This window comes from Stegodyphus dumicola, chromosome 8 (genome assembly GCF_044657685.1).
Source record: "Stegodyphus dumicola isolate Sdum_Otavi_A_Nest chromosome 8, ASM4465768v1".
Taxonomy (NCBI): domain Eukaryota; kingdom Metazoa; phylum Arthropoda; class Arachnida; order Araneae; family Eresidae; genus Stegodyphus; species Stegodyphus dumicola.
Window position 1 is genome coordinate 193,097,748 of NC_140775.1, and position 12,435 is coordinate 193,110,182.

At 37.2% G+C, this 12,435-nt stretch overlaps 1 protein-coding gene across 4 annotated transcripts in view; it reads left to right on the top strand.

Annotated features, from left to right (window-relative positions):
• The window catches only part of LOC118196986 (protein phosphatase 1 regulatory subunit 16A-like), a 166,441-nt gene that overhangs the window by 49,244 nt on the left and 104,762 nt on the right, over nucleotides 1-12,435 (top strand). The window lies entirely within an intron of this gene.

Here is a 12,435-nt window from a genome sequence, read left to right on the forward strand (position 1 = left end):
AGTGATCTGTACGCTCAGCGCGTAATCGAGAGGTCTGCGGTTCGATTCCCGGCGAAGATGTTGCTAATTTTTGGCTTCCAAAAACTACCTAATGTCTGTACGAGTTTTCAAATTGTTGCCACCAAATATTAGAGCCCAGCATATTTAAAGAAATTAAATAATGAATTATATTTAAAGAAATTAAATAATGAAGAATCTTCATGAATATATGTTTCTTGCACTGTAAAACGACAGCGGTACCTACAGACATTAAATTTTGAATAACGTAGTCCTCCACTCGTATATGGGCATCTGGAAGGCGGAATTTGGACTTTGTTTTATTATCGATTTCATATTTTGTAAAACTTTAACGAATATTTGATTAACAAACTCATCGGTTCCAAAGCGAGCAGTGGCAACGCTGAACGGGAAAAAAAAGCATCTCCAGCGCGCGAAATTGTGTATCGGAAATCCTAAAGATATAAGATTTTTATTATATACCGTTAATAACTTATTTACAACACTTAGTACTCAGTTTTATTTAAAACTTTATTTATCGCATACATTGCCTGCTTGCGATGCCCTTCAAAATCAGCATCTCAGTTCTCCATTTATAAAGTGGCTTTGCGTTCCCTAGTTAAAAATTCTGCTGCTTGGAAGGGGGGATGATCTGCGGTCTGTAATAGAAGCGCCTCTCATCTCTGTAGTTGTTAGCAAATCTGAATGTGTTGGTTGACCAGGGTTCGAATCTCGGATAAGGCATGAATACTTGTAAGTGTATAGTGTCTGCGAGTCATGAGGGCACTTACAATACTGGCTAGCTGAAAGGCTGCTTGGGCGGTTTGTGAGAGAGAAAGAGCAGTGGGAGAACCTCGGATCCGTCCCCGAAGGAATCTATCAAAATTGGCGCGGACGAAGAAAGTCTGTGTAAAGAAGGAAAGGCTCCATAGACGTAATGTAAACCAGTTTGTCTTCTACGCCGCTAGAAAGAAGAGGGACTATTCGCCAAGGGATTTGGCGACGGAACCTGTTGGCGAGAATTTCCCCTTTATGATGTACCTGGCCAAGATTTTCCACCTCCGCCACGTGTACAGGAAATTGAGGAACACAGGTTAAGATGAATCGTTCTTTGACTTTTCGCGATAATTTAAACTCGAATTTTCTTGCCTTTTTGCTTTACTAGTTGAACTTGTATTATCCATATCGCAGTTTGATGTCTGATTTTATATCTGTCAATATGTAGGAAAAAAAATGGAGTCACACAGCTTTAAACGCTTGATGAACGTGACCGTCGAACCTGTTCCTTCGACATCACCTTCGAGCTTTGGCGCTTTTTGACGGCAGATATTTCACGCATGCGCAGTTGTGTCCCTTTTCGTTCGGAGGGAGCCACTCCTGCTGCTGCGAAGCTTTCCTTCTTAACAATACATATTCTTTGGCGCGAAGGAGCTCAGCTAATGCAGTGGCCCACCGGCGCCCGAGGCGTAAAGTTGCTGAACACTGGTAGTTCGGCCCGAGATTCGAATCCCGATGCATGGGCTGGCTGATAGGGTTTTCGTGGTTTTCCCCATGTGTAACGTGTATCTGAGCCAGTTCCTTTAAAGTTCTACACGAAGGCATTTCTCTCCTTAGGCAAACAGCCCTCGTTTGCTTTGCCGTAATCAACCAAACCAAACCAGTTAATGCGGTGGGATTGCACCTGCTTTGACGAATGGTGAAATTCTGGCAGTTTTCATAATGATGACCAGGATTCTTACAATAAACCCGCGTACAAAATAACTAGACCAAGTACTTAGAATCGCCTTCCCAGAAAGACAATTCAATCTGGGAAGCTGTTTCTAAGTTCAAAAGATGCTACACCAATATTCCGTTCTTAAGAGGGGATCGCATACGCTGAAAATGAGGAAGGCGAATCAATAGGTAATCACTATGCTTCTAAGATTACACTAAACAATATCTGTGACCTGCACACAGAACACATTGCTTCACACTACTTTAAAAAAACCACCCACAGACAATGTTGTTCGAGAATAGAATTTAATCACACAAAATATTCACGAAATTCACTCACTCAATTTTGACATGGACTGTATCATCTTTTATTTTACTTCTGTTAACAGATATTACACACACACATATATATGAGAACTTGCGTATTCTTACTAGGATGGACATCCTTTGCCATCCTCCTTAACATAATAGGGGGACCGGAAAGTAATGTCGTTTCTGCGCATGTCGACAACAACATGCTAAGGGCAGAAGAGGAAGCAACTCCATTTCAACTAACCAACCTTGGTCGGCCATCCAAGAACATTTAAAGCAGAATGGAAAAAGAAGCAAAGCAGGTGTTTGAGTCCCCCATAATCTGTCCGAAAAGAACAAAGCCAACCTATCCATCACATGCAACGTATTGCTTCAACGGCACCATACAGAACCGTTTTTTGGTCATTTGATTACTGGAGACGAAAAAATGGCTCCTATATGATAATCCAAAAGGCAGATTTAATAGGGGTGACAAAGGGTTTATATCCGAAAAAAAAAAGCGCTTCTGTGTGTTTGGTGGAGTATTCGCGGAAGTGTTCATTTTGAATTGCTGAAACCTGGACAAACTGTTAATGCAGATCTTTATTGTGAACAACTGAACCAATCTTGAATCGAAAAATATCCGGCGATTGTTAATAGAAAAGGCATCATTCTGCAACACGATAATGCAAGACCGCACTGTGCAAGACGGACTCTGGAAAAAAATGAATGAATTGGGATGGGAGGTGCTGCATCACCCGCCATACTCGCCCGATATCGTACACTCGGATTTCCATTTATTCCGATCCTTACGACATTTTCTTAGTGCCAAAAAATTTGAAAATTTGAGTGATGTCCAAAATGCCATCTTGAGATATTTTACTCAAAAACCAATTGATTTATATCGGTCTGGGGATTGAAAATCTGCACACTAGATGGCAAAAGGTTGCTGATAACGAGGGTGATTGATTACATTATTGATTAAAAATAGAAACGTGTTAAAAATTTATTCGTGTGAATTTAATGTAAGAAAGCGACATTACTTTCCGCCCCTCCCCCCGGGCTACATTTCACCAACCCGAGCGACCAGCACGTACTCCATCAATGGCCACTAGCTTCCCACGTTGGTCTTTTTCACTCGTGGTTGCCAGATCACTCTAGTTAAACAATATTCATTAAATCTTGGCGTCACTTCATTTCTGCCTTAACAAGTGTAATCTCAATCATAGGTTATTTTTATTTATAGTTAAACAATATTCATTAAATCTTGACGTCACTTCATTTCTGCCTTAACAAATGTAATCTCAATCATAGGTTATTTTTATTAATGAAATATTTGTAAGTTTTACTAAATCTATACATATAAAGAAGATTGTCTGTTTATATTGTTTATTCGCATTATTGATTTCTGATAAGTTGTGATCCATTTTTTGAGACATTTAGACTAAAATTGAATATAGGTGAAATATTGGATGGAACTTGAGCTTTCACGACCATTTGATTAGAAAGACGAAAATGATTCAAAACTGCGTGCCATTGTTGCTAACATAATGAGAGAGAATTAGCTTATTTTTGTATGGAAAATGTTTTACGTGGCTTCCATATCGCATCAGACTGAAAAATTTGACTATTGTATTTTTTGCATCGTTATTAGAGAAGGATTACAGCGGTATCGTTCTCTCTGTTGTTAGATGCATTACTCTCAATCTAAATTAACTGACATCGGATTCTTCCGCTAGTATAATATATATGTTACCGTGAAAGACCGAAATTGGAGAATGTCAACATTCACCAAATGCGTCGGTGAAGGATCGAATATTGCATTACATTCTTGTACATTCGGACCCTCACCGGTCTATGTCGACAGTCACAGATATGTTCTGGTGTAGGTCCAAAAGAGAGGTCATAAAGTATCATAATAGTTTATGTTGTCGCAATAAATAAGATTTGAATCATATAATTTAGTAAGTTTTTTATTACTATTATTTTATTTTCTCATTTAGAACGTACTGTATAATTAAGTAAGTTTTTAACTTCTATTATTTTCCTTTCTCATTTTGAATGTACCGTGTATTTTAACTTCTTATATTCTTAAGTTCTTATTTTAACTGTCGAGTGCGTTTTTTCGCGACTCAATTACGGAGAAGAAAATATAATATTGTTATATGTTGAACATTCACCATTAGCACATGGTGAATGTCGACATTGACCGGTGTAAGTCAGAAATAAGAATATTTGGAAAATATTTCGGACATACACCAAGCGACTATGTGATTGTTGCCATTCACCGGTGAAAGTCGACATTCTCCGGATTTCGGTGTTTCACCGTAACATATATATATATATATATATATACATTCATGAGCAGTATATTTATTTGGATACCATTAATAAATGTTTCGGGTGGAAAAATTTATTTAATTCTAAGCAATTTATTCAACAAATATTTCTCAATGTCTAAATGAAACGCACTGCACAATTTGTTTTAGTCGTTAGATTGAACTTGTAGTTTCTTGGTAAACTGCTAGCGGGATAATTCTACGACCAGGCATTGATTTTGAAAATCTGACAATTCAGTTCAGTGACCCACGTAGTGTGACGTCAGACCACAGGAAAGTTGTCCCTCTTCCACCTTCCCCCGAAGTGGCAGGTCCACCGCCGTGGGTCGCGTCTGAGTGACCCCATGCGTTATGAATATTATTTTTAGGCATGCCGGCTCTGTCAGAGCGAAAAATTCGCTTCTTCCTCGGTTCCGATGCCGCAAGGGTCTCCGTGTCCGGAATGCTGAATCGGTCACGACAAAGAAGAAATTTCGGTTTCATTGTTTGGGTTCCGATTCTGTGTGATTGCTTCCTGTGTGTGTTTTTCGAACATATACGACATCCAATCTAGTCTCTCTGCGTGTTTTATATGTGCTCTTTCTGGTAATACTATGCATTATGTGTATAAATGCTTTCATTGTTATACTTACTAAACTGGTCATTGTTAAATCAGAAGACCTATTAATCTCGAAACGGCATTTTGCGTCGAATCGCTATAAACCTCTTTATCACTTTTCAGATTGTTGCCACCAAATATAATCGCTCTGTATTATAATTAAAGAAACTAAGTATTGAAGAATCTACACGGAATGTATGTGTGTTTCTCGCATTGTGAAAAAGCAACGGTACCTAGAGTGATCAAATTTTGAATAACGTAGTCCTTCTCCCGAACATGGGGGACTAGAAGCCCGAATCTGGAATTTGTTTTGTTATCTAGTTTCTATTTTCTAAAAGTTTAACGAGCATTTGATTAACGATTTCAAAGCCAGCAGTGACAACACTGCGCGAGGGGGGGGGAGAAATATCTGCAGCGCAAGAAACTGTCTATCGAAAATTCTAAAGATATGCTGTTTTTAAATATTTTGTGATTTTGCTGTTGAATCGAATTTTATGTAGCGTAAGCGCCAAGAACAAGATATTTACTTAATAAAGTAAAAACACACATGGCTTAATTTCTAACATTAGAATTGCCCGAGCCGTATGGAAGACGTCAGCAAAGAGGAACAAGAGTAAATAAATAAATAAAATGACTATTAAACTCATTAATAAGTTTTAAATTAAATAGTTAATTATTATCAAATTAATAGCTATTTAATTAATGTTTATAAATTGATGTTTAATCAATAATCATTGTATAGTTAATTATAATTTAATTAATAATTATTATATATAATTAATTATAATTTAATTGATAATTATTAAATAATTAATTCTAATTTAATTGATAATTATTAGATAATTAATTATTGTTTATTGAAATAATTAAAGATTGAAGTAATTAAATAATTAAAATTAAATTAAAACGTAAAGAGATAAATTGAAATTTAATACGCGATTTTTAATATAATTTAATTGTTAAAATAAAATTTTCGAGATAAAATTTCTACTGAAATTGTTATTTAATTACATAAAAGAAGTGCCGGAGCCTTCTTATTGAGGGCTCCGGGGCGTTCCGGCTAGAATTATGATCTATTACAAAAACTAAGAAGCACCGGAGCCGAAATCCCGTGGGCTACGGCCCAATTTAATTTCTGATCGTAGGGGGGAGTTCTTTTATCATCAGATAAATTAAATATACTTAAAGTATAGCTGATGAAAATTCCAGGGGGGGAAAAATGAGGGTATGAGTGGGTGGAAACAAAGAAATGAGGGGAATCTTGGTGAGAGAGAACGTTCTCTTTGACCACGGCTCTTTGCTGATATAATTATAGCCATCAAGCAGATGTGTGCCAGGGGTAAAATGAGTCCTGAATCTGACTCCTACGAATGAATGTAAAGTTGCTGGTTACGCTTTCCCCCCTCATTAGTGGATAGTGTGGGAAGACGATGTATAGGACGTGCTTGAGCAGTTTATTTCAGTATTTCACTCTTATTGTACTCGCTGTCACTTAAAGCACATTTAAGAACGCAAATTTTCCTTCCTGCGAGGGTAACTAACTATATCGATAACAATACACTAGATACGATGGCATGGCGAGAAATTAACGTTTTCCTAAACAAACTCCCCTCCCTCAAATTCATTGCTTTTCTTAAAGGGAAAGGTTTCCGCATGTGAGTGAGGGGATTTTACTTGAACGTCTCATGTTCTCATGAGTTCGTATTTCTAGGGAAATAGAATATTGCAAAGCCTGCTTATTGTTAAACTAAAGCATTAGGAATTCTAATTCCCCCCCTTTAAATTGTGGTTCGGTTTTATAAAAAGTAGTACTGAAGCTCATCTTGTTTACGGCTCCGGTGCGCACCGGCTAAAATTGTAATTTATCTTAAAAATTGAGAAGCACTGGAGCGGGGATCCGGCTCAACAAAAAGTTCAAAATAAAAAGGCAAAAAAAAGTTTTGTAAAGCCGTCTTAGTAAGAAACCTGAACATTGTTATGATGAACTGAAAAAAGTTTGAAAAGAACCGAAAAATGTCCTTCTCCCGAATTTGGAATTTGTTTCTTTGTCTGTTCCATATTTTGTAAAACTTGAACGAATTTTTGTTTAAAATCTCAACAGTTTCAAAGCGAGTAGTGGCAACACTGTAGGAAATAAAACATTTTTATCTCCAGCGCGAGACTGTGTATCTGAAATTCTAAAGATATGCTGTTTTTAAATATTTTCATCCCAATGTGGCGCGTTAACTCAAATTCTCCCGAAATGAATGCGATTCCGTGTTGTGCTCTTTAAATGATTTAAACTTAATTTTCTGCAAAATTTGGTTAGTTTATTATTGGGTTGTTCGAAAAGTAATTTCACTTTTCCCCAGAAGAGAGATTAAGTGCATTTTTTCATAGAAACTTCCCACTTAACTCGCATAATCATTATATATTTTGATTGCTGATGTACAAGTCTTGCTTGTGAAAAAAGTTCGATTGATTCTACGCAGTAGTTTTTGGTTGGTGCCTTTTCAAAGGCTGGGATAGTGAAAAAGATGCATTTTCGGCATATTTTACTTTTTTCGCAGAAAAGGTAAAAATGTTGTTCGAACAAGAAAAAAAATCATCCGATGTGTATCTAGAAGATGTATTGACAGTACGCCAGTGCCAAAACTGGTTTGCAAAATTTCGATCCGGCAGTTTTGACCTTGAGGATGCACCACGTTTTGGAAGGCCGGTTGATGGCTGGAAGCTGATGAAGACACAAGATTAAATTTATCAAATTCGATCGTTCATGATCATTTTAATCTCAAAGCTCGACATATGGTTTGCTCATGTTCTTACGGAGAGAAATTGTTTCCGTCGCATTGATGTTTGTGATTTGGTTCTCAAATGTCAAGAAAATGATCCATTTTTGAAGCGCACTGTTAACGAGAAATGGGTTATCTACAACAATGTTAAACGCTAAAGATCATGGATTAAAAAAGATGAACTCATTATCCCAGAGATTCTACCAGAAAATACAACGATCAATTCTAAAGATTCTGCCGGACAATTCAACGATCAGTGTGCTGATGTCAACTGGACAAATTGACTCACTTAAATATAAAAGGCTAGAATTGATTTAATAGAAAAGGTGTAGTGTTCCACCAAGATAATGAGAGGCTTCATACAAGTTTGGTAAATCGCCAAAAACTTTTACTGCTTGGATGGGATGGGATGCTTGGATACTACCACACCCACCATATTCTCCAGATCTGGCACCTTCTGATTATTAATTGTTCCGGTCTCTACAAAATGTTTTAGATGGTAAAACCTTTATTTCAAATAAGGAGGTCAAAAGTCATCTGAGTCAATTTTTTGCTAGGGGGGAAAAAGGGGGGAGCGTGGAATCATGGTACTGCCAGTAAGATGGCAAAAATGTATTGGACCAGAACGGACAATAAATAATTCAATAAAGAACATTTAATTTTCATGGAGGGGGGACTTTTCGAACAACCCAGTAATTTTAGCGAGGCGCTGGCCTTATCTGTTTAGAATTAGAAGTGCTTTCACTGACGCATTTGTCAGAGTGAAGGACCAAATCTGCTAATTTTGTGGTGAGTAATATGATCCCACTGATTTGTACATAGCAATTCATTGATGTATATGTAGATGTGTCAGTAAGAATTTTAACAATAAGGAATACCATTACTCCGTGTAGTTCGTAACATTTGGTTACAAAGCTCCTTGAACTTGGGCTTTATTGGTTGGCTTTACAATATTGCTGTCATGTAGCATGACTAACATTTTGAGAACATTAGTATCCTTTTTTAGTGGCAGAATACGAATTATTTCTTTGAAATATCAATCCACCTGTGACTGGTTTCAAGATGACTACTAGTGGTCGAGTGGAAGTCAAGTTCGAATCTTGGCTACGAATTATTTCTTTGAAATATGAATCCACCTGTGACCGGTTTCAAGATGACCACTAGTGGTCGAGTGGATGTCAAGTTCTCGAATCTTGGCTACGAATTATTTTTTTGATATATGAATTCACCTGCGACCGGTTTCAAGATGACCACTAGTGGTGGAGTGGATGTCAAGTTCTCGAATCTTGGCTACGAATTATTTCTTTGAAATGAATCCACCTGTGACCGGCTTCAAGATGACCACTAGTGGTGGAGTGGATGTCAAGTTCTCGAATCTTGGCTACGAATTATTTCTTTGAAATATGAATTCACCTGTGACCGGTTTCAAGATGAGCACTAGTGGTCGAGTGGATGTCAAGTTCTCGAATCTTGGCTACGAATTATTTCTTCGAAATATGAATCCACCTGCGACCGGTTTCAAGATGACCACTAGTGGTGGAGTGGATGTCAAGTTCTCGAATCTTGGCTACGAATTATTTCTTTGAAATATGAATCCACCTGTGACCGGTTTCAAGATGACCACTAGTGGTGGAGTGGATGTCAAGTTCTCGAATCTTGGCTACGAATTATTTCTTTGAAATATGAATCCACCTGTGACCGGTTTCAAGATGAGCACTAGTGGTCGAGTGGATGTCAAGTTCTCGAATCTTGGCTACGAATTATTTCTTTGAAATATGAATCCACCTGTGACCGGTTTTAAGATGACCACTAGTGGTGGAGTGGATGTCAAGTTCTCGAATCTTGGCTACGAATTATTTCTTTGAAATATGAATCCACCTGTGACCGGTTTCAAGATGAGCACTAGTGGTCGAGTGGATGTCAAGTTCTCGAATCTTGGCTACGAATTATTTCTTTGAAATATGAATCCACCTGTGACCGGTTTCAAGATGAGCACTAGTGGTCGAGTGGATGTCAAGTTCTCGAATCTTGGCTACGAATTATTTCTTCGAAATATGAATCCACCTGCGACCGGTTTCAAGATGACCACTAGTGGTGGAGTGGATGTCAAGTTCTCGAATCTTGGCTACGAATTATTTCTTTGAAATGAATCCACCTGTGACCGGCTTCAAGATGACCACTAGTGGTGGAGTGGATGTCAAGTTCTCGAATCTTGGCTACGAATTATTTCTTTGAAATATGAATCCACCTGTGACCGGTTTCAAGATGACCACTAGTATTGGAGTGGATGTCAAGTTCTCGAATCTTGGCTACGAATTATTTCTTTGAAATATGAATCCACCTGTGACCGGTTTCAAGATGAGCACTAGTGGTCGAGTGGATGTCAAGTTCTCGAATCTTGGCTACGAATTATTTCTTTGAAATATGAATCCACCTGTGACCGGCTTCAAGATGAGCACTAGTGGTCGAGTGGATGTCAAGTTCTCGAATCTTGGCTACGAATTATTTCTTTGAAATATGAATCCACCTGTGACCGGTTTCAAGATGACCACTAGTGGTGGAGTGGATGTCAAGTTCTCGAATCTTGGCTACGAATTATTTCTTTGAAATATGAATCCACCTGTGACCGGTTTCAAGATGAGCACTAGTGGTCGATTGGATGTCAAGTTCTCAAATCTTGGCTACGAATTATTTCTTTGAAATATGAATCCACCTGCGACCGGTTTCAAGATGACCACTAGTGGTGGAGTGGATGTCAAGTTCTCGAATCTTGGCTACGAATTATTTCTTTGAAATATGAATCCACCTGTGACCGGTTTCAAGATGACCACTAGTGGTGGAGTGGATGTCAAGTTCGAATCTTGGCCAACCAGCTGTCTGCGTGGCGATTTTACAATGTATAATACGAATACTATCGAGTTTCGATACGAAAATCTTCTCTGAAACTATCCTTTCTGTAGGAACGTAACGTCTAGTGTATTTTTTTTTATCATAATCTATAAGGTATTTCTCCCACCTTCTTGGTGTGCCTTCGTGGTGTAGTGGTTCTGCACGCTGGGCCGGTATTCCAGAGGTCCGTGGTTCGATTTCCGGCACAGGCGGTCGTTAATTTTTCATCTCTCTTTGCTTCCAAAATACCTAATGTCTCTACAAATCTAATAAATCCATTCATCATGGTGAAGAAACGAAACCTAAGGCTTTTACCTAAAGGGCACTTAAAATTACTATCCAGTCAGTTCTGATAGGAACTTGGTGAACTGTACGAAAGTCTGGAATGGAATCCGAAGTGAAAATTCGTTAATATTTTTTTAAATATTCTACGAGGATTTATAAAAGGTTGAGCTGTTGACAGCTTTGTTGGATAAATTTAGCAAGGCCAGTTTATTTATTGTGTAGTTATCTAGTTGCTAAACTTTCAGTATGCTGCTGAAGTAATTGCAGGAACTAGACGGAAAAAGCGTTAAAAGAACCCTTTATTAGATTCTTTAAAATTCGCAATGCCTCGACTTGATACTAGCAAACTATGCCTCACTTGGGCGGTAACTTAACTAACAAGCACTGAATTTAAAATTCAAATATATTAGCAAAACTGTAGAATTTTCCCTAGCGCTCAGGTAATCCTGTTACCTAAAACCGCGTCGAAGTCTAGTGGCAGCAGAATAATAGTAGTTACGCCACTTTAACCAGTTCCCTTAACCAGTTTAACAGAATCGGAAGCTCACGCTACAAAGGTACAGTACTTGCATACCCTTCTAGAGCTCAGAATTTAAATCTTTTTCTCCTACTGGTAGAAATTACATTCTTTCACGCGCGCTACGAAATTTACATATTCTGGCTTTGACAATTCGCAGAATGAAGGCTTATAGGAAAGAAAACATAAACTTAACTGGTTAGTCAGAATAAATATAAATCCCTACAGTTGTTCTGAGCCTCTTTCTCTCTCTCTCTTTATCTTTCACACAGAAATATTCTTGCAATCTCTATATCCAAACTGGGAAAGTTTGGATATAGAAAATGTTGAGTTTTCTATATCTAATATATCCACTATCTATATCCAGTATCTATATTCAGTATCTATATCTATATCCAATATATCTATATCCAAACTTTTCCAGTTTGGATATATAAACTTGATTATGTTCTGAGAAACGATAAATGGAGTTCCTAACTTTTGCTACTTCGTCAAAGATTGGGAACTACAAGTGTCCTTATTACAATAAAGCTGGTTTTTCAAAATTTTAAAATGTTAAATTAGTTTGTTACGTTTTAACACTAGATTGCCTAAGGAAGTCATTTTGACTGCTTTTAAGTTTCAATTAGAAAAACAATTATGTATACAATGACACAGCTACTTATAATTTTGTGACTTTTTGTACAATATATAAACACGTAATTTTTTTTTTATTGTTAATACTTACTAATAAGTAAAGAATATAAAAAATATTAAAAATTAATTTTAAGCAAATTTCTTTACACATTATTCTTTCACAATGCAGTCATTTTGACTGCTTTGGGTATATACTAAGTTTCTAGTGTTAAAAGTAGTTACTTAATTGTTAAACTGTTTTGTTTCAAATATATCTTTTTAGTATATTGAAATACAATAATCACACGCACACACAGAGACATACTTCCAAAAAAGTGCTAATTTTGTGCGAAAGGAAAACTTATTTCCAGTACAAATTTTCCTTTCCTAACTGCGCAGGTGTCGAAAATTAATGAATGA